The sequence below is a fragment of the Canis lupus genome, chromosome 12 (assembly GCF_048164855.1).
Source record: "Canis lupus baileyi chromosome 12, mCanLup2.hap1, whole genome shotgun sequence".
NCBI classification, from domain to species: domain Eukaryota; kingdom Metazoa; phylum Chordata; class Mammalia; order Carnivora; family Canidae; genus Canis; species Canis lupus.
The window spans coordinates 57,502,761-57,521,910 of NC_132849.1; the positions used below are offsets into that span (position 1 = coordinate 57,502,761).

The following is a 19,150-nucleotide window of genomic DNA, read 5'->3' on the forward strand; positions in this document are numbered from 1 at the left end:
CCACCTTGAGAATTGTGATTTGGGATTTAGAAGAAAAATGACATCTGGGCTGATTCTCTAAAAGTTTCCCCATTACAAAAAGCCCCTTAAATGATAATTGCTGACTTTTTCCCATTATCAACCACCCCCACCACTCCCCCAAGGAGCTGGGCCTTAAAACCTGTCTGCTGACTGCCTCCTGGGGTTGGCTCCTTAACTCTTCCATCCCTGGTAGCATCACACATGTTGTATATATGCACACATGCCCATGCACACATTTGCACACGCACCCTAAAACTGCAGGTATTAATCCAACACTACGCATAAGGCAGTAGTGTAAGCACTACGCATAAGGTAGTAGATAAGCACAATGCCTGCCCTCAAGCCATGACAGTCCTCTTCGAAAGGGAGTTTGTAAATATGTGAAAAACAAATCTGCAAAGAGAGTTCAATAACACCAGCCCCCATGGAAGAGATAATCCCTCAGACAGATAGCTTAATCTTTAATGAAACTGTCATCCCACTAGCCCATTGGGTCCCACAACAGCAACAAGAAATGCTCCAGGCTAAAAAGGCAAAGACGACAGAGTGGTGAAGGAAGGACGAGGGGTTAAACCAGGGGCTTCTGAGCAGTGAGAAGGCTGATTGGCCTCTGAAAGCCATCAGCAGGCACAAATGGTTCATTTGTAGTCTTGGCAGCAATCTGTACCAGATAAACAGCTCAACAAATAGACCTTGATTTTGATGGTTTTTTTAAATGGGAGCGGTGTTGATCTATCCTGTGTCTGACTTGTGCAAAAATCAGCCGTTGGAGCTCTAGTCACCCTGTTTCCCATCTCCTGGGGTATATGGGCTTTTCAAATGAACCAGCCAAACAGCCAAATCTCTGGAAGCAGGACAAGGCTGAGACGTGCATTCCTCTGACATAGTCTCGCCAGTTCCTGCAGGGGTTTCTGGACAATCCTCAGGCTGTGGGTGCTGAGCCCTTTCCAATCCCAGCAGGCACAAGAAAGTCAACGGGGATCAGACCCCAGCAAGACCAGGCTCAAGGCCTGAGAAGCTGGGACAGGGCAGCTTCTGATCCAGGACTCAAGGAACACCAGGAAAGCCAGTTCTCCACCCCCACCCCCACCCCATTTTCTCTCCTCTTACTTTTCAGCATCAAAAGGGGGAAGGATTGAGCACTTAGAGTGGTGGTCCAGGCCATGGTATGGGAGCTCTTGGCGGGGGTGGGGTAAAGGCTGCTGGAAGCATTCTCGTAGAGAGAATATTGATATATCATACCAACGTGTATATTGATATTGATCCAGCCACTAGTCACTGCCATGGCTTCACTGAACATTTCCGAGCATCCCCACCACACTCCTCATCCTGTACTAGGGGCTGTAGAGAAGGTCTAAGTGAATCTGATGAGATGCCTGCCACCCAGGACCTCACACAAACACCCATAAGGATATAACTTAAGTAACCCCCACAGAGCAGTCTGCTCAAAACGGTGGCAGGACCATCAGCTACAAAGCACTGTGAGGTCAAACAGACCCAGGTTCAAAACCCAGCTCTGCCGCTTACCAGCTTGTCTTCGTAAGCCTCAGATCTCTCACTACAAACCCCCACGTCAAGTAACTGAAGCTGGAAATGATCATGTGTGCGAAACCATTGAGCACACAGTAGGTCCTCAATAAATGTTCGTTCCCATTCTCCTTCCTGATACATGACAACTATGAGCCTGAGATGGGTCTACAGGATGGAAAGTGGAGGCGGGGATATAACAAATCCTGACGGGATTGGGAAAGACCTGCTATGCCTTACCTAAGAATTTCATTCTTCTGCTCAGAGCACTCCACTTCCCTGCTCTCCGATGTCTTAGCCACATACTCCCAGGTGCACAGCGGACGTCAATAAGGGTTTCATTAAGTAAGATTCTTTTGGTATTTCCAAGTCAGTAGCAGTTTCTGCATCTTCTGATGCCTCTATTGCTCTGTAGTGCTCTTTTATTAACTGTCTTGAGACCTGCTGTCCACGGTCACCTGCAGTGTCTACTGTAATCCTCTTAACAGTGACGCTGTGGCTATTTGAATGTCTGTGTCCCCACTACCTCCAATAAGTATGTTGAAGTCCTAACTCCCAGTGTGGCTATCTTTGAAGATGGAGCTTCTAAGAGAGTAATTTAGGTTAAGTTCATAAAGGTGGAGTCCTGATCCGATAGAATCAATGCTCTTATAAGACGAGACACCAAAGAGCTTGCCTTCTCTTGCCACTGCCCCCTGCCCCATGTGAGGCCACAGCAAGGAGGTGGCAGTCTGCAAGCCAGGGAGAGTGTGCTCAGCAGAAAACCAACTCCGTGGCACCTTGATCTTGGACTTGCAGTCTCTGCAATTGTGAAAAAAACTAATTCTAAGCCCTCCCAGTCTACAGTATTTTGTTAGGGCAACTCAAGCAGATGAAGACAGAAAGGAATTATTCTAGTTTTACAGGTAATAAAGACAAGTGCAGCAGGTAACATGACCTGCCCAAGGCCACCCACTTGCTATGTGGCAAAGCCAGTTCTTGGGCTTGGATGTGCCAGGCCTCCGAAGGCCAGTGCTCCTTGTACAGCTTCACAACTGCCTCTCTTCATGGCTACATGTTGCATGTGCAAATGTAGTTGGAAGCCTGAGGACCTGATGTGCAGGGCAGCATTATCCAATGAGGGTCCTAAGACCCCTAACTCCATAAGATGTGCTATGTATCCAACTGCATCCCCCAAATAAGGTATGTTGAAGTCTTCACCCCCAGTCCCTTAGAAAGTAATCTTTTTTAGAAATAGGTCTTTGCAGATTTTGCCAGGTGAAGATGAAGGTCATTGGGCTGGTCCCTAACCCAATATGAGTGATGTCCTTATAGTACATGGAAATTCGGAGACAGATATATGAAGAGATACAAGGAAAAGGGTCTGTGAAGGTGGAGAATTGGAACCATGCATCAAGACAAAGAACACCTGAGGCTGCCAGAGGCTCGGAGAGAAGCCTGGAAGATGTCCATCCCCAGCACTTTCAGAGAGAGCATAGCCTTACTAACACTTTGATCTGCTCGCCAGTCTTTTCTATTTGTAACAGTGGGGAAAATTCAACTTTAACCTTTGCCCAATCACTTCTGATTTTAGACTTGAATTCTTCTGGATATTTAGTCAAATTCAGATTCTTCCCTTTCCCCTTATCCGCAAGGGGACATCTGTGTGTGAAGGCAGCTCAAGTCACATCTGATGCCTGGCATGAGAAGGTGGATACCTATCTCAAGCATCATGACCTGGCACCCATGGGCTTCTCCTGCAGGCAGCTCACACACCACACAGCCTCCACATTACTGCTCACCCCTGGGCCTCCTCTGATCTATGACCCTCACATCAGATCTGCTGGGCCTGCCCCCCCGCACCAAGCCAAGTGAAGCTGGGGTCCATGCAAACTTGTGGGCAAAAGACCTAAACAGACACCTCACCAAAGAAGATATACAGATGACAAATAAACATAAGAAAAGATTCTCAATATCATATTTCATTAAAAATTATAAATTAAAACCACAAAATGACACCACTACACCAAAATCTAAAAATCTAAAACACTAACAAAATCAAATGCTGGTAAGGATGTGGAGAAACAGGAATTTGTATTCATTGCTGCTGGGAATGCAAAATGGTATAATCATTTTGGAAGACAACTTGGTAGTTCAAACTAAACATATTCTTACCCCATGATCCAGCAATTGTGCTCCTTGCTATTTACCAAAGGAGTTGAAAACAAATGTCCACATAAAACCTGCATGTGGATATTTATAACATCTTTATTCATAATTGCCAAAACTTGGAAGCAACCAAGATGTCCTTAAGTACGTGAGTGGATAAACATATCTTGGTTCATCTAGACAATGGAATATTATTCAACATTAAAAGAAATGAGCTATCAAGCCATGAAGGGACATGGAGGGATCTTAAATGTATAGTGCTAAGCAAAAGAAATCAATCTGAAAAGACTACACACTGTATCATCCCAACTGTATGACATTCTGGAAAAAGCAAAACAATGGAGACACTCAAAATGTCAGTGTTACCAGGGGTGAGGGAGGAGAGATTAATTGGCAGAAAATAGAGGATGCTTAGGATTTTTAGGATGAAAATACTCTATATAATATAATGATGGATATATATGTTTCTGTACATTTGTCCAAACTCATAGAATGTACAACACCAAGAGTAAATCCTAAGATAAACTATGAAACTTCGGGTAATTATAATATGTCAGTGTAGGTTCTTCCTTAGTGAAAAAAAGAATTCTATTCTGGTGAGTGGTGTTGATAATGGGGGAGGCTGAACACATGTAGGGACAGAGAATATAAGGAAGATCTCTGTAGCTTCTCCTCAAATTAGTTGTAAACCCGAAACTGCTCTTTAAAAAAAGTCTTACAAGCTCCTCTCTACATGCTAGGTTGGGATGCTGCTTGATTCATGAATCACTTAATAAAACCAATTAGGCCTTCCAAAAAATAAAAATAAATTAAAAATTTTAAAAGTCTTTTAAAATAAAGTCTGTGAAAATAAATAAATCAGCTTACTAGGAATTGAAGAGATGTCTCAATCTGATGAAGGGCATCTATGAAAAGCCTACAGTTAGCATCCTACTTAATGGTGAAAGATGGAATGCATTCTCCCAAGGACTTAGAATAAACTGAGGATATTCACTGCTACTACTCACATTCAAGGAGACTAACTAAATGCAATGAGGAGGAAAAATGAGGAAGAGGAGAAAGAGGAAAAAGAGAAGAAAGAGGAGAAAGACATACACATTGGAAAGAAAGTAAATTGTCTTTATTTACAGATGATAGGATTATCTATGTAGAAAACCACAGAGGGTACACCAAAAGCTACTAGTTTAGCAAACTCCCAGGACACAAGATCAGTGTACAAAAGTCAACTATATTTCTATGCACTATCAATGAACAATCGGAAATAGGAATATGTAAATATTCATCTATAAAATAAACATTTATTTAGAATAGAATCAAAAGCATGAAATACTTTGTAATAAAGTTTTTAATATATGTAGTTTTCTATATGTTGAAAACCACAAAATTAAGTGAAATAAGAACAGGCCTAAGTAAATGGAGAGATATGTCATGTTCAGGGATCAGAAGACTCAATTTTATTAATATGTTAATTCTCCTAAAATTTATCTATCTATAGATTCTAGGTTATACAAATTCAAATCCCAACAGGCTCTTTTGTAGAAATTAACCAAAAATTTGTGTGAAACTGCAAAGAAACAAAATTAAAATGGTCTAAGAATTTTGAAAAATAAGAAAAAAGTTGGAAGAATAACACAATTTGATTTCAAGATTTACTATAAAGCCACAGTAATCGAGATAGTGGAGTATATAGATCAATGGAACAAAATAGGGAATCCAGAAACAGACCTGTATGTGTATGGTCCACTGATATTTTACTGAGGTGAAAAGATCATTTATGGAGATTCGTTTTTTTCAACAAATTATGTGAGAATGATGGGATATCTCTATGCAAAAATAAATAAATAAATAAATAAATAAATAAATAAATAAATAAATAAATCTCAATCCCTACCTCACACCATATACAAAAATTAACTCAAAATACCTCATAGACCTAAATGTAAAACCTAAAATAGTAAAACTCTGAGAAGAAAACATAAAAGGAAATCCTTCTGAGCTGGGGATTAGGCAAAGGTTTTTTTTTATCTTACATAAAACACAAAAAGTAGTAATCGAAACAGGAAAAAAATGAGCATCAAAATTAAAAACTGCTCTTTGAAAGACACTTAAGAAAATGAAAAAACATCATAGACTGAAAAAAAATATTTTCAAAACACATATAACAAAACACAAGCCATATCCAAAATACTTCTAAAATCTCCAAATTCAACAAAACAAGCCAATTTTAAAATCAGGCAAAAATATTTGAACAGACACTTCAGTGAAGAAGAAATATGGATGGTAAATAAGCACATGAAAAGATGTTCAATATCATTTGTCGTTATGTAAATACAAATTACAACTACAACGAGATACCACCACATACCTGCAATAACTAAAATTAAATATATATATCTTGGGATGCCTGGGGGGCTCAGTGGTTAAGCGTCTGCCTTTGGCTCAGGGCGTGATCTCAGGATCCAGGATCAAGTCCCACATTGGGCTTCCTGCATGGAGTCTGCTTCTCCCTCTGCCTGTGTCTCTGCCTCTCTCTGTGTATGTCTCTCATGAATAAATAAATAAAATCTTTTTAAAATAAATAAATATATATATATATATATATTGATAATATTAAGTACTCAGAAAGACACAAAGCAATCAGAACTCTCACATGCTGGTGAGTGGTCACTTTCAAAAACAGTTCGGCTGTGTCTCAAAAAGTTAAACTCCCACCATATGATCCAGTCATTCCCCATCTAGGTATTTATCCAAAAAAAAGGAAAGCATGTCCATAGAAAGAGCTGTACACGGACGTTCATGGAAGCTGGATTTGTAATAACTCCAAACTGGAAACAACCCAATGTCCTGCAATGGGTGAATGGATAAACAGGTTGTATTCGCATCCATGGCCTCAGCATAGAAAGGAAGAACTCCTGACATGTTCAACAACACAGATGAATCTTAAAAGCATGACGTGAAGAGACAGAAGTCAAACAGGAAGAGCTACTGCATGATTCCACGTACATGTCATTTAGAAAAAGACAAAAAAGGGGCACCTGGGGGGCTCAGTGGTTGAGCATCTGCCTTTGGCTCAGGGCATGATCCTGGGGTCTGGGATCGAGTCCCACATCGGGCTCCCTGAGAAAAGCCTGCTTCTCCCTCTGCCTGTGTCTCTGCCTCTCTCTCTGTGTCTATCATGAATGGATAAATAATATCTTTAAAAAAAAGAAAAGAAAAAGATAAAAGCAAAAAACTCTGAGGTCAGCAACCCAATCTGAGGTTGCCCGGGGCTGGGGGAAGGAGGAGTGATTGGCTTCAAAGGGGACACGGTCAACTTCAGGTGTGATGCAAATTACTCTGTCCAGATCGAGATGATGTTTGCATGACTATATACATTTGACAAATCTCACAAAACTACACACTTCAATTTTATGATGTGTCATTCACATCTCAATAAAGCTGACTTAAAAGATGTTTTATTATTATTACCATATTCAGAGAATGTTTCCCTTTTTTTAGCAAGTTTGTCATTAAAAGAGAGAACGGAGACGTTACTTATGCTAATTTCTTCTGATTAATACATGACTAAATACATATTTTTGTATAGAAAGAGCTATAAATAAAGATATATAACGCACTCACATGGTACATTCTGCACATTGCTCCCAACAAGGAACTTATAGAGAGTCACGGCTTCTATAATAGTCCCTGGCACGGAACAAGGACGAGGAAGGTGATAGTTAGTAGCCACAGCTGGGGGACGGAAGCAAGGGGGGTGTAATTGTGTCCATTCTATAAATGTAAAGATGACGTTAGATTGTGGGCTAAAGGTCACACAGCAGGTCCGTGGCAAACCCTGAACTTGAATCCATGCCTTTCTTACCACAGAGAAAACTGTCAGTTTTCCTTCATCTTCTCCCCAGATGCCACCAAGCCAAAAGCGTGACATGGGCGCCATGTTCCTAATGGCAAGCCCGGTTCAGGGGAAAATCGATAAGCAGGAAGGAAACTTGTTTATAGACACTGTGGTTTATTCTGGGTGCTTTCCATAAACTAGCTCAGTAGGTGTGAAAACGCCACCCACATCTCAGCACCCGGTGCCTGTGAGGCGTCAGGGCCCAGGTGTGACAGGAGCGGGGACACACCAGATGCTGCACTTCTGTAGCTTCCTAGCTCTGACAGGTTCTGAAGTGGAGACAGATGACCTGGGGCCCAGGTCCCCTGCACCCCACATTCACTGTGGTGTCTTAGCCAGGCAGGCAGCCTCAGAACCCAGGGCGGCCTACCCCAGAGCCCTCTCCTCCCCAGGGCAGGCCGGAAAGCCTTCTGAGGTGACTGGAAAAGCTGACTCCTGTGTCTCCATCCTGGGGACCTCCCATTCCCCCCACTCCAGGGCCTCAGGGAGGAACCCGAATCCCCTACCAGCCCCAGGAGGTCTCCCCTGTGGTCGCCTCAGCCCTTGGCTGGCTCCTCCATCTTGGTCATCCCAGGTAGCATTTCCCAAAGTGAGCTACTCTCGCCACCAGCTCTGAAGGATTGTCAGGGAGGATTTTCGAAAGAATTCTGAGGAATAAAAATAAGTTCTTAGGAAATTCTGAGCTAAACAAAGTGTCATGGGGTGAATTGTGTCCCCCTCAAAAGATATGTGGAAGTCCTAACCCCCAGCACCTCAGAATGTGACCTTATTTGGAGATAGGCTTGTTGCAGATGTAATCAGCCAAGATGAGGTCACGTTGGAGTAGGCTGGGTCCTTAATCCCATATGACTGGTGTCCTTATAAGAAGAGGAGAGAGACACATCGAGGGGGAAGAGGGCCATGTGATGACAGTGGGGAGGCAGAGATTGAGGGGCTGATGCTTCAGGCTGAGGAACCCCAAGGATTGTAGGCCACACGGGAAGCTGCAGAGACGAGGGAGGACTCTCCCTGTGGGTGTCCCAGGGAGCATGGCCCGGCCAACACCTTAGTTTGGGACCTCCAGCCTGCAGGACGATGAGAGAATACATTTCTGTATTAACCTACATGGTTTGTGGTACTTTGTTATGGCAGCCCTGGGAAACTCATACACAAAATTTAACATATTTACTCCTCAGAGATTTTAGTAAGCTAATCTGTAAGAATTTCCAAGAAAGAGGGAATAAGCCCCACTTTCTCAATTTATTTTACCACAGAACTTTTTTCCTCAAAAAAAAAAAAAAAAAAAAAAAAAAAAAAAAAAATGTGTTCCATGATGGTCTTTGGGAAATGGGAATTTTCAGGACTTATCTGTGGTATCTCAGGGAAATGGCAGAGAGTAAGGGGCCAAGCTGGTCCATAGAGCCTGGGCACCCCTCCAGGGAAGGTGCTCCCTCCCACAGACCCACCACCAGATCCCACAGAGAACCCTATTCCTGTTCAGCGAAAGAACAGATGAATGAATGAGGCCCCGTGATTGTTAGTGATATCAGTTGATGGATTGCTGACCCTCCACCTTTGGGGGTTCACTGTCAAAGGGAGGCACCACAGGACATTTGCTTGCCTGTCTGGCATCTCCCACTGCTCCTTCACCCTGTGCATACCCAGGGCTTTAGTTACACCAGATTAAAATGCCCGTGCTCTCTCCCCTCTGGGCCTTTGCTCTTGCTGTCTAGAATGATCCCCACTCCCACCCTCCTCTCATACCTCTCCTCCAGCACCTGATGGATGGCTCTGTCACAGTCTTCGTGCTGGGTCTCCAGGCCGGGTGGCCTGGCTACAGTGGGACCCAGCGCCAAGAGATGGGCCTCAGCGTCCTCATACCCAGCTCAGTTTGACCTTTGGCAATTTCTTTGCCCCTTCCAATTTGCTTTCTCACCTATAAACAATACCAATTTGCAAGGTTTCATGAAAATCAAATAATACGTAAAAGCTGCCAGACATCAATAGATGTAAATACAGTAGTGTTGTTAGTACTGTTATTATTATGGCATTTCCTCAGGGCATGTTGCGCCAGCTGGACTGTGAGCGCCCCCAAGGGCAGGGGCAGTGCATTTCCTTCCTCCCCGAGTCCCAGCCCCCAGGATCCCAGAAGCCAGTTTGCACACACAGTGAGGGAGGGAGCAATCTCCTGGGGCACAGCAAGCTGCAGAGTGAGTTGTCTGCCCTTCCTCCTGGTCTCCCCACCCTCCCCCACAATAAGGGTGCACCTGCGGCATTACAGCCCTGACGCTGCTCTGGCCCTGCCCGCAGCTCAGCCATACTCTGCCCCTTGCCCCACCACCACCAGCAAGCCTGACAGCCGAGGAGCAAGGGCAATTGTGAGTGTGCCCATGGCTCTCCCGGCACTCCACTGAACATCCTTCCTCACCTAGGCACCCCTTTCAGAGGAGGCAGCTTTTCCCACTTCTGAAAGTCCTTGTCATTTCCAGAAGCAAGCTAAGCTGCTGTAGCAAAGCTCACTGAAAGAAGTACCTGGAGGGGGGCAGTGGGCTGAGAAGCTGCACTAGCAGGTCTGTGTGTGATGGGGAGGGGCTCCCCCCACCATGGGCATGTTGTGACCCTTTCCATTTTCTGAGTTTATTTATACTGGACGTCCTCATACACTGATAAAAACCATGTGCAAAAACATGCACTCATTAAACAGATATCAAGCACCTTCTATTCACCAAGCTCTGTGGAAAGAATGGGGACAAAATAAAAATTTAAACTTCTTATACTTAAAAAATATATTAGTTAAGGGGTGCCTGGGTGGTTCAGTTTGTTAAGCATCTGACTCTTGATCTCAGCTCAGGTCTTGATCTCAGGGTTGTGAGTTCGAGCCCCACGTTGGGCTCTACCTTGGGTATGAAGGCTACTTAAAAAAAAAAAAAGAAAGAAAGAAAAAATATTTAATTAAGGGACACACTAAATGGGTAGAACAAAAATTCCCCAAACACAATGGCCCAAACCATAAAGGAGTTTATTTTTCTCTTTTGCAACAGCCCAGAGGAAAATTCTACTCCACAAGGTCATTCAGGGAAGCAGGTTTTTCTCTCTTTTTCTTCCTGTGTCATAATTTGTGTATAATACAGGTCAGAAAGATTCAGAGGGTAGCTCAATTAATTTTTACTTATGTACATATCTGTGCAACTACCACCCAGATCAAAGTACAGAATATTCCCAGCACTCAAGGACTTCCTATCTTGTTGCTGTGTCATACCCTAGGGTGTTCTCTTTGTGCATGGTCAAAATTCACTCATATTGTCACCTTCAAAATCTAGCCCACAGGAAAATGGAATGAGATGGGAACAGGGGGCAGGTACATGATTTCCTAATTAAAAAAAAAATGTGATCTGGAAATGCACACATCACTTCTGTCCACACTCCAGTGGCTAACTCTTAGTCATATGGTCATAGGGGCTGCAAGAGTAGCTGGGGAACATTCCCTCCCAGGCAGCCACATGTGCCAAAACACTGGTGTGGTTCTACAACTAAGAGGAATAAGGGGAGGATGGATCCCAGGGTGTCATGTAAGCAGGATGAATAGCCAGACAGCCCTAGCCTGCTGGAGCCTGTTTACTGAGGGGACTTATGGGGTAGCATCAGGGGACACCTGAATATGAGAGAGACATGGACCCTGCCTTTGGGCTTTGAGGTTTTCTAGCTGCATGATTAGTGGGGCACAGGCTCCTCCCCTAGCTAATCGGAGGGTAGGGTCCAACATCAGTATGGCATGGTAGGATTCTGGCTCCAAATCAGCCCTGCCATCTCAGCCCCCACGGTTTGGAGAGCACCTCCTGTGTATGTCATCACCAAGGGCTAGAGTTGACGTCCTACCATTACCACCTCAGGCCACCTCAGGCATCTTCTAGAATTGATTGCTTCAAGGTCTTGTCTCCACAGAGACAAGTTGCAAGAGACCAACTTACGGGAAACTGGTCTTGGACAAATTCACCCTTTCCTATAAAGGGCACATTCAGCAGTGAGGGTCGCAATAGGCTCACACTCCAGCAGGGACGCCCAAGTGCTAAAGCAAATTCAGTGTGCTCGAAGCTCTACTTGAAGTCCAGGAGGAGCGCTCTCTATGGAAGGCTACCTGGGGCACCGAGAAAATACTTGCGTTGAGTCTTCAGGAAAGAAGGAGCTCTTCAGCGCACAGGGGAAAGGACTCAGATGGCAGAGGAAGACCATGGGCAAGCACCGAGGGCTGTGGCAGCAGGTGCAATGGATCTCCTCTCAGATAAACAAATGTGAAATATACATAGGGGAAGAAACACGATAAAAAGAAATCTATGGTAAATATAAGTCCGTGATGGTAAGCATTAAATTTACCTAACTCTAACTTTCCTGGAAGTCAAAGCATAAAGGAAACCCATCAAATTATATAATTTCCACTGCCTGGTATAAATACGTACTCAAGCTTGTCAAGAGAGATATCTTCCATAGGCACTGCCTCCCATACGCTTGGTTTTAAAATTAAAAGGAATTCAGAACTATAAGCAAAATGGGTAAAATATGTCTGTTCTAATATCTTGGAGAGCCTTAGCAATCTATGTTAGATTAGAGGGAGCAATAAATAACACACATCTAAACAGAGTCCAGCATTGAACCATATTGCAGATAATTAGATACCTAACCACACCTTCTGTGAGCTCACATATATATTCCTTAGGGTTTAGGCCGATCTGCTATGTCAGAGGCCCCCAAATACAGTGACTTAAAATAGAAATGTGTTTGTCTTTCACATAACAGTCTGACTGTGGGCAGGGGGCCAAGGCTGGCAGGTGTCTCCGCTCAGTGAGGTCATTTGGGGATCTGAGCTTCTTCCGTCCTATTGCTTTGCATCCCTAGGCTGTCACCCCTGTCCACACGGTAGACACTCGCTCCAGAGCCACCTCCACATCCCCACCCAGGAAAGACAAAGAGTGAGCAGAGCACGCAGTTGATGTACTCAGACAAATAATTAGGAAATGGCGTGCACCACTCCTCTGACCCTCTTGGCCAAAAGTTAATTGTACGGACACAGTTATCTGGAAGGGAGACCATGAAATGTGGTCTGGGGTGGCTGATTACATGCCTGGCTAAAACCCACCGGCTCCTGTTGCCCAAAGGATGAAGGGTAGTTAGCCGTCTTGTCCTAAACATCTAAATGCAGGTCTTCACGAAGAAAAAACAACCAAATGTCAAATAAATAAATACATAAAGGGCTCACCAGCTCCAAGGCTCTATTTCTTTTAAAGAAAATAATTCATGTGTTGCTGACTCTCAATTATTGGTAAAGAGAAGAGAGTAGAGCAATTCAGGAAGACCTTCGAGAAATTTCTCCAGGCAATAGGTTCAGATGTCTACTCCAGGAAGCCCTCTGCCAACATAAATATCTACTCAATGTCTACAATGCCTGCTTCGTAGGCAGTGAAGGTGATGAGTGTATGCCCCGTGTTCTAACCACTGCCCAATCTGGGTGATGTTTAAACCCAATCAGGCTGCCTTATGCCACCTAACCCACCCCACGAGTTTTGCAGACCCTGCAGCCCTCAGCAGCACCCAGAGGGCAGGAGCTTGCCCGTGGTTCCCACTCGCAGGTTCCGGGCCCAGCTGGGACAGCAACAGAGGAGCAGGAGAGATGGGGCCCCAGGGAGAGGCCCCAGCAATCATTTCGCAGGCACATGATCAACAGCTCGGGCACCTCGATTCCCCGGAATTTGTTTGTTATGAACTGAATTCTCTTCTCCACCGTGAGCAGGACCAGGAGTTTAAGGAGCGGCTCTGTGACTCATGACACCCAGAGGGGCTGCCCAGAGGACACCAAAACAGGAGATGGCCGAGACGGAGTGCATAGCTGCAAGCTGAGCTGGTATTTGATGAGGTGCCAGGGACTTAGGGCAGGAATTCCGGTGCTCTCCCACCCGGAGCACCTCTCCCGGCAGGGATGACCCTGTGGGGCCTGAGGGTGGCCCCTCCTCCCGAGGACGTCTACTGTGCAGCCGGTGGGCACCGACCCAAGCCCGCAGATGGGAGCCTTCGTCATCTGGTGAATGTTGGCCTCCTCCTGGGAGACTCTTCAGTTCTGTAAGAGCAGGGACTGTCCCCGTGTTTCCCACTGTTGTGTCCTTAGTGCCTGACACACAGGAAGTGCTCAGTGAGTCTTCTTTGACTAATGTCCTCCCAACCCAGGCCTCACCTGGAGCCACAGTGCAGGGACGTTTATCATCTGCCACCTGCCAAGAACTGGACTAGGTATTTCCCCATGTGGCATCCGGTTCATTTGAAGAACCTTGTTAGGTATCAATGTATCCTCCCTGGGAGCAAACAGAGCCCGTCCTGGTCACTGTGCTCTAGCCTCAAGAAGGCACGCTTCCAAAATGGAGGAGCCGAAGCGGAGCCTAAACACAGCTCACCCCCTTCATCATTTAAAGAGCAAGACGCCAAGGGCTGGCACCTCCTGACAGAAAAGGAAGGAGCTGGTCATCACCAAAGACAGCAAGGGGGCAACTGGGGTGGCCGGCGCTTCCCGCTCGTGCCCTGGGCTAATGCTCACATGGTCCCTGGGCGCCATGTTCCCGTTATCCCACCTTAGGGAAGAGGAAGTAGGCCGGGAAGGCGAACACTTGCCCAGGTCCCTCAGCTACATGTGGCAGGGCAGGATCTGAACCCGGGTCAGCCGGACTGCTAGGCCCCCAGCAACTTCTGCCCATTTGACCATGAGCTGTACTGTGAACCCACTTGTGTTCCCCCAAATTCACCCATCATAGCCCTCCCCCCACATGATGGTATTGGAATTGGGGCCCCCTAGGAAGTGATTAAGGTAAGTGAGGTCATGAGGGTGGAGCCCTGACCCAATGGGACTGGTGTCCTCGTAGGAAGAGGAGGAGAGGCCAGACTGTGTGTGGGGGGGGCGGGGCTGGGGGGACAGCAGGGAGGCGGCCATCTGCAAGTCAAGGCCCTCACCAAACCCAGTCACGATGGCATCCTGAGTTCGGACTTCCATCCTCCAGAACTGCAAGAAAGTTCATCTCAGTTGCTTAGGCCGCTCTGTCTACGGTATTTTGTTATGGCCACCCTAGCAGACTAACATAAGATTTTTCAAATGCCAAATAGCTCTTAAGGACTCCTTTCTCCCACTGTTTCATATTTTAGGGGGAAAATTGGTTTAATGTCACCCCAGGCCATCATAAAGTTTATACAGGAACTGAGAATTGCCTGCTGGCTTAATTTCCTCATAAAGAATTCATGGTCAACAAAGACTCCCCAGGAGCTTCCAGAATCCCCTAAAATAACTCTTCCCCATCTGAAGGTCCCTTCTTCTAAGTGCCTCCCGAGGGGACAACTGTTCTCCTTCGAGGCTCATGCCAGAAATCCCTCATAATCTGTATCTATAGCATGGGACCTGAGCCAGAACACTGGGGAAGGAGATGCCACCGCCCCGATTTCCTGCAGAGGAAACTGGGGTTCAGGGAGGGCTCCTGACTTGCTGACGACAGCAGTCCTTGAATCCCACCCCCGGTCTTCCGATGGGAAAACCGTGGTCCCTACGTCAAGGCCACAGCCACCCTTTGCTGACTGTTCTCATTTAAAAACAATGCAAAGAAGTACATTTGAATAAATTTTGTAAAGTGAATCAATTTATGGGCAAACAATTAAATGCCAGATGACAACTAAATAATTAGAGCTCTTGGAATACCTTGCCAGGCAGAGAGGAATAACAAGAAAATGAGGAGGAGGGGCGGAGAAGGAGAGGTGGAGGAGGAAGGGAAGAGAGCATTTGCAGTCTCTCTCGTTGGGGAAGACGACGGGCTTGGCTCTCGTTGGGCTCCTGCAGATGGCCACCCAATTCCAGGGGTCTAGCTGTCACTGATGGAGCCTGTGGGCCAGGCACTGGGGGCTCAGTCTCAGGGATGGCTCATGCAAGCCCCCTGGAGGGTACCTGCACTTTGTCACATCTGCACCGAGTTGGGTCCTGCAGAGCATCCCCTGGGAGTGGAAGGTGTGGGTCTTTCAGGCTCTGTCACCATAAATGTGTGACATCATTTCAGGGTCCTCCGATGCTCTGATCACACCCTTCTTGGGACATGCCAGGCTTGCTGGTAAACTCCAATTTCGAGTGTTTCCGGGATGCTTCCTCACTTACAAAGTGCTTCCACGGTGCTCATCTCATTTACGCCTCACAATACCCTTAGAAGAAGGTATTGCAACCAGTCTCGTTCTACAGAAAAGGAAAATAGGCTTCAGAGAGGCTAACTGGCCCAAGGTCAAGTAACCAGTAAGAGACCAGGCCGTGCTTTGAACTCAGATCCTCCTGGCTCCATATCCGGTGCTCTTTCCACCTTTCAGGTTGCCTCTCTGTCCCACCCCATTTATACACACATATGTCTAACTTGTCAGAGTCTGTGCAAGTTTGGAGCTGGGCACGATTCAAATTTGCACGCATTCTCAGAGTGTGAGCTATGTGTGCCCTTTGAAGGAAACTATTTGCACCTGTTTCTGAGAGGGATCTGAAACTAGGGAAGTAATGCCTGGGAATGAGCCCTGTCGATCGCTGAGTTCCACAAAGGTGGGTCGGACGCCAAGGTCAAGGTCACTTGCTGTGTCCCCAGCAGGAAATAGGACAGGGAGCCCAAGTTCAGCAGTGCACGGTCTCCTCGGGCTCTCTCTAGACTTCGTGGCTGAGACGCCCCCACCCAGCACCTGCCACATCCGCGCCATATCCCAAAGCCTCCACCTCTCCATCAACCGAAATGTGACTTAAAAATGTGTCTGATGATTCACAGCAAAGAAGAATGGTGCCCCGGCATCATAGCAGGTATGGGTTCCGCCAAAGCAAATCCTGAAGGCTTTCAACAGCATCACACACTTCTTCAAAAGTGAAAAGTGCTTCTAGCCTTCTCAGTAGATGTTAAACCAGAAGTGGAGTTTCAGATCTAGGTTTTGAAGTGCTTCGTAAAGCATTTCACTGGAAATAGAAATGCTTTTTGCTTTTTGCCCAAACTCACGAAATAGCTTGTTTCTGAGCTCTTTGAGTGATCCTATTTTTTTTCATGCCTGTGGTACAGAGGGCTAAGACGTGAGATTTATATGTAATTCTCTTACAAATGTTTCCCCCCGCTCCATATCTAATTATTCCATTCGAATCCAAGTACATTGTCTTTTAAATTTCTGTGTGGTTTAATAATAGAATTGCTTCATTAACTCTGATACATGCTTGGGAATCAGGCAACAAAATTAAAGGAGAGCTAGAAAAACAACTTCAGACATGTGCCTTTCCTGAGTTCTAGACACTTGTGGTGCCTAATGCCTGCTCCTCCCCAAGCTGCCCCCCTTCCTTACAGAGATGCGGCTGTCCTGTCCCCCTTTCTCTCCTGCTTTCTTCCCACCGTGAAGGAAGGGGCCATAGCACCCAAGCCAGAAGACCTTCCTCCTGCTGCCCCCACATCCGGTCTGCAGCCAGGACCTGCTCGGCTTCCTGCGCACACGCCTCACGCAGAGAGTGCCCGAGAACTTCAGAGACCCAAGGGCGGTGGGGACTACTGTATCTCCACTGTTTGCACTGAGAAACCAGGAACTCAAAGAGGAGGCATGATTTGGCCAAGGTGACATCAACCAAGAGGCCCAACCAGGTCTGGGATCCATGTTTCCTAGCTCAGTGCCCATACCCTTTCCTTGCCTGGGCCACGGATGCGTCCTCCCTTCCTTCCAGGTGGCACCTGCTTGACTCCCCAGGATCTCTCCCAGGAGTGACTGCTGTCTCCTTCCTGTCTCCCTCAACAACCCCCCCATCCCACCACAATCTCCACAGTAACATCTCTCTCCCAGTTGCACCCCTCAGTGTCTTCCAAACAAGGTTCCGAAGCTTCCGCCTGGCATTGGAGGACATACTCTATCCTTCCCACTACTTCCGACAAAAACCCCGCAAGCCCATCTGCTCTCCACCTCTTCCAGTCTCATTCCCTTCCAACTCCAGCCGCCCGCCAGCATCTCCCCTCCCTCCACGCGCTGCTGGAGCACAGTGCTGGGCCCCTCTCTCAGCACCCATGGCCTTGAGCTACCTGGCAGGGCTCTCTGCGGGATGTTCTCACTCTGCGGGGCTTGGCACTGTGAGGGTTGAGGGTGGGGAGCCACACCTTAACTATTTTTGTGTAACTTTCCTTTTGGGTCCAATGCTTAGCACACACCAGACATTCAACATCAGGTACTCCATAACGGTAGAATGGGTCAATGAAGTGACAGTCCTTTTTAAGAATGATAGTCCCCGCATATTAACTAAACTTCCTCCAAATTGTCATAGTGATCGTTGTCTACACTGTGAAGGATTTTCACCGGAAAGAGTTTCCAAAATAAGCCTACCTTCTAAAATGTTGAGTAAGGATGGTACTCATACCCCAACTTTAAGAAGGAGCCAAGCCAAGGACCTTCTGCAGAGTCACCAAGGAGTCCCCCACAAATGGAGGTACAGATACCTCCTACCAGGGATCACTGAGTCAAGAGAACCAGCCCTACTCTCAGTGACACCCCACCCGCAACACACTGCCTCTACCAGGTAAAGATTGGACTGGGGGTGCGGAGGTTATGTGACAAATGCCCGGCACCAGGGAGCTCCCAGCCCCATACACCTGGAGCCAACAGCTGAAGAGAGCTCTGTCTCTAGACATGCAGCGAGAAGAGACCCAGCCAATATGACCAGATGGAGGGAGCCTGGTTCTGAGGAGGAGGTGGCCTCTCAGAGCTGGACCCAAGGGCTTTCCACCCCCCCCACCCCCCCACCCCCCACCCCACCCCCCGCCCCAATCATCAGCAACATCTTCCCTAGAGGCCACAGGTGGGCTCTTTCATGTGCAAAGGGCCTCCAGTCATAGAGGAGGGGGGCACTTCCTCCTGGGAATTTCTTTTCTTAGGGGGAAACTCCTTTCCCAGAATCATGTCCCACTGCAGACTCCCCCCACCTCCATTGGCCAAGATGGGGCCACATTTCACATTCAAACAATCACAAGGGAATAGAATTGTCATCAAGAGGAATCAACCTTCACTCCCTGGGGCAGGGGGGCACAGAGCCCCTCACATGGGAACAAAACTGGGGTTTTGTTGGCAAGGAAGAAAGCAGGAGACAGGCAGGGGGAGTATCAGTTCCTAAGGCAGACTCTCAGCCTGGTGCACTCAGCCCTTAGAGTGGACAGTAGTCTAACACATCCTCTCTTGCTGTGTAACCAAGCATTAGCCACGAAAGGCAGTGTCAGTGGCCCCCCAAAATCTGGATTTTCCATTCAGTTCTGATCCTTGTGATTCATCCCATCCTGTTTTCTCATCTGAAAACTGGGGATTATAATCCTTCACCCAGCCACGGTAAAGACCAGATGAGGAACAGCTGTGTGCGCTGCCGTAACCTTATCCATATAACCTTATTCCATGCAAGGGGCCTCTTGTCTTCCCCTCAGAACCGTGTAAAACATGACTGGGATGCAGGATGCAATTCGCTGGCTGGCACCAGTGGAGGCTATTTTGGGAGGAGTGGTTACTAAGAAACACGAGGCTCTGGTAACCTTGACAACC

At 46.7% G+C, this 19,150-nt stretch overlaps 1 long non-coding RNA gene across 5 annotated transcripts in view; it reads right to left on the bottom strand.

Annotated features, from left to right (window-relative positions):
- Positions 1–19,150, bottom strand: part of LOC140601748 (uncharacterized) — a 53,853-nt gene that overhangs the window by 17,430 nt on the left and 17,273 nt on the right. For 2 of the 5 annotated variants that reach the window (XR_012004804.1, XR_012004801.1), the window contains one exon: positions 15,220–15,812. The exons of 2 other annotated variants lie outside the window; for them this stretch is intronic. This is a non-coding gene — a long non-coding RNA (uncharacterized lncRNA). Of the gene's footprint in view, positions 1–9,334; positions 9,507–11,538; positions 11,702–15,219; positions 15,813–19,150 lie in introns of those variants that run through there. One more of the 5 variants, XR_012004805.1, reaches the window with a different exon arrangement.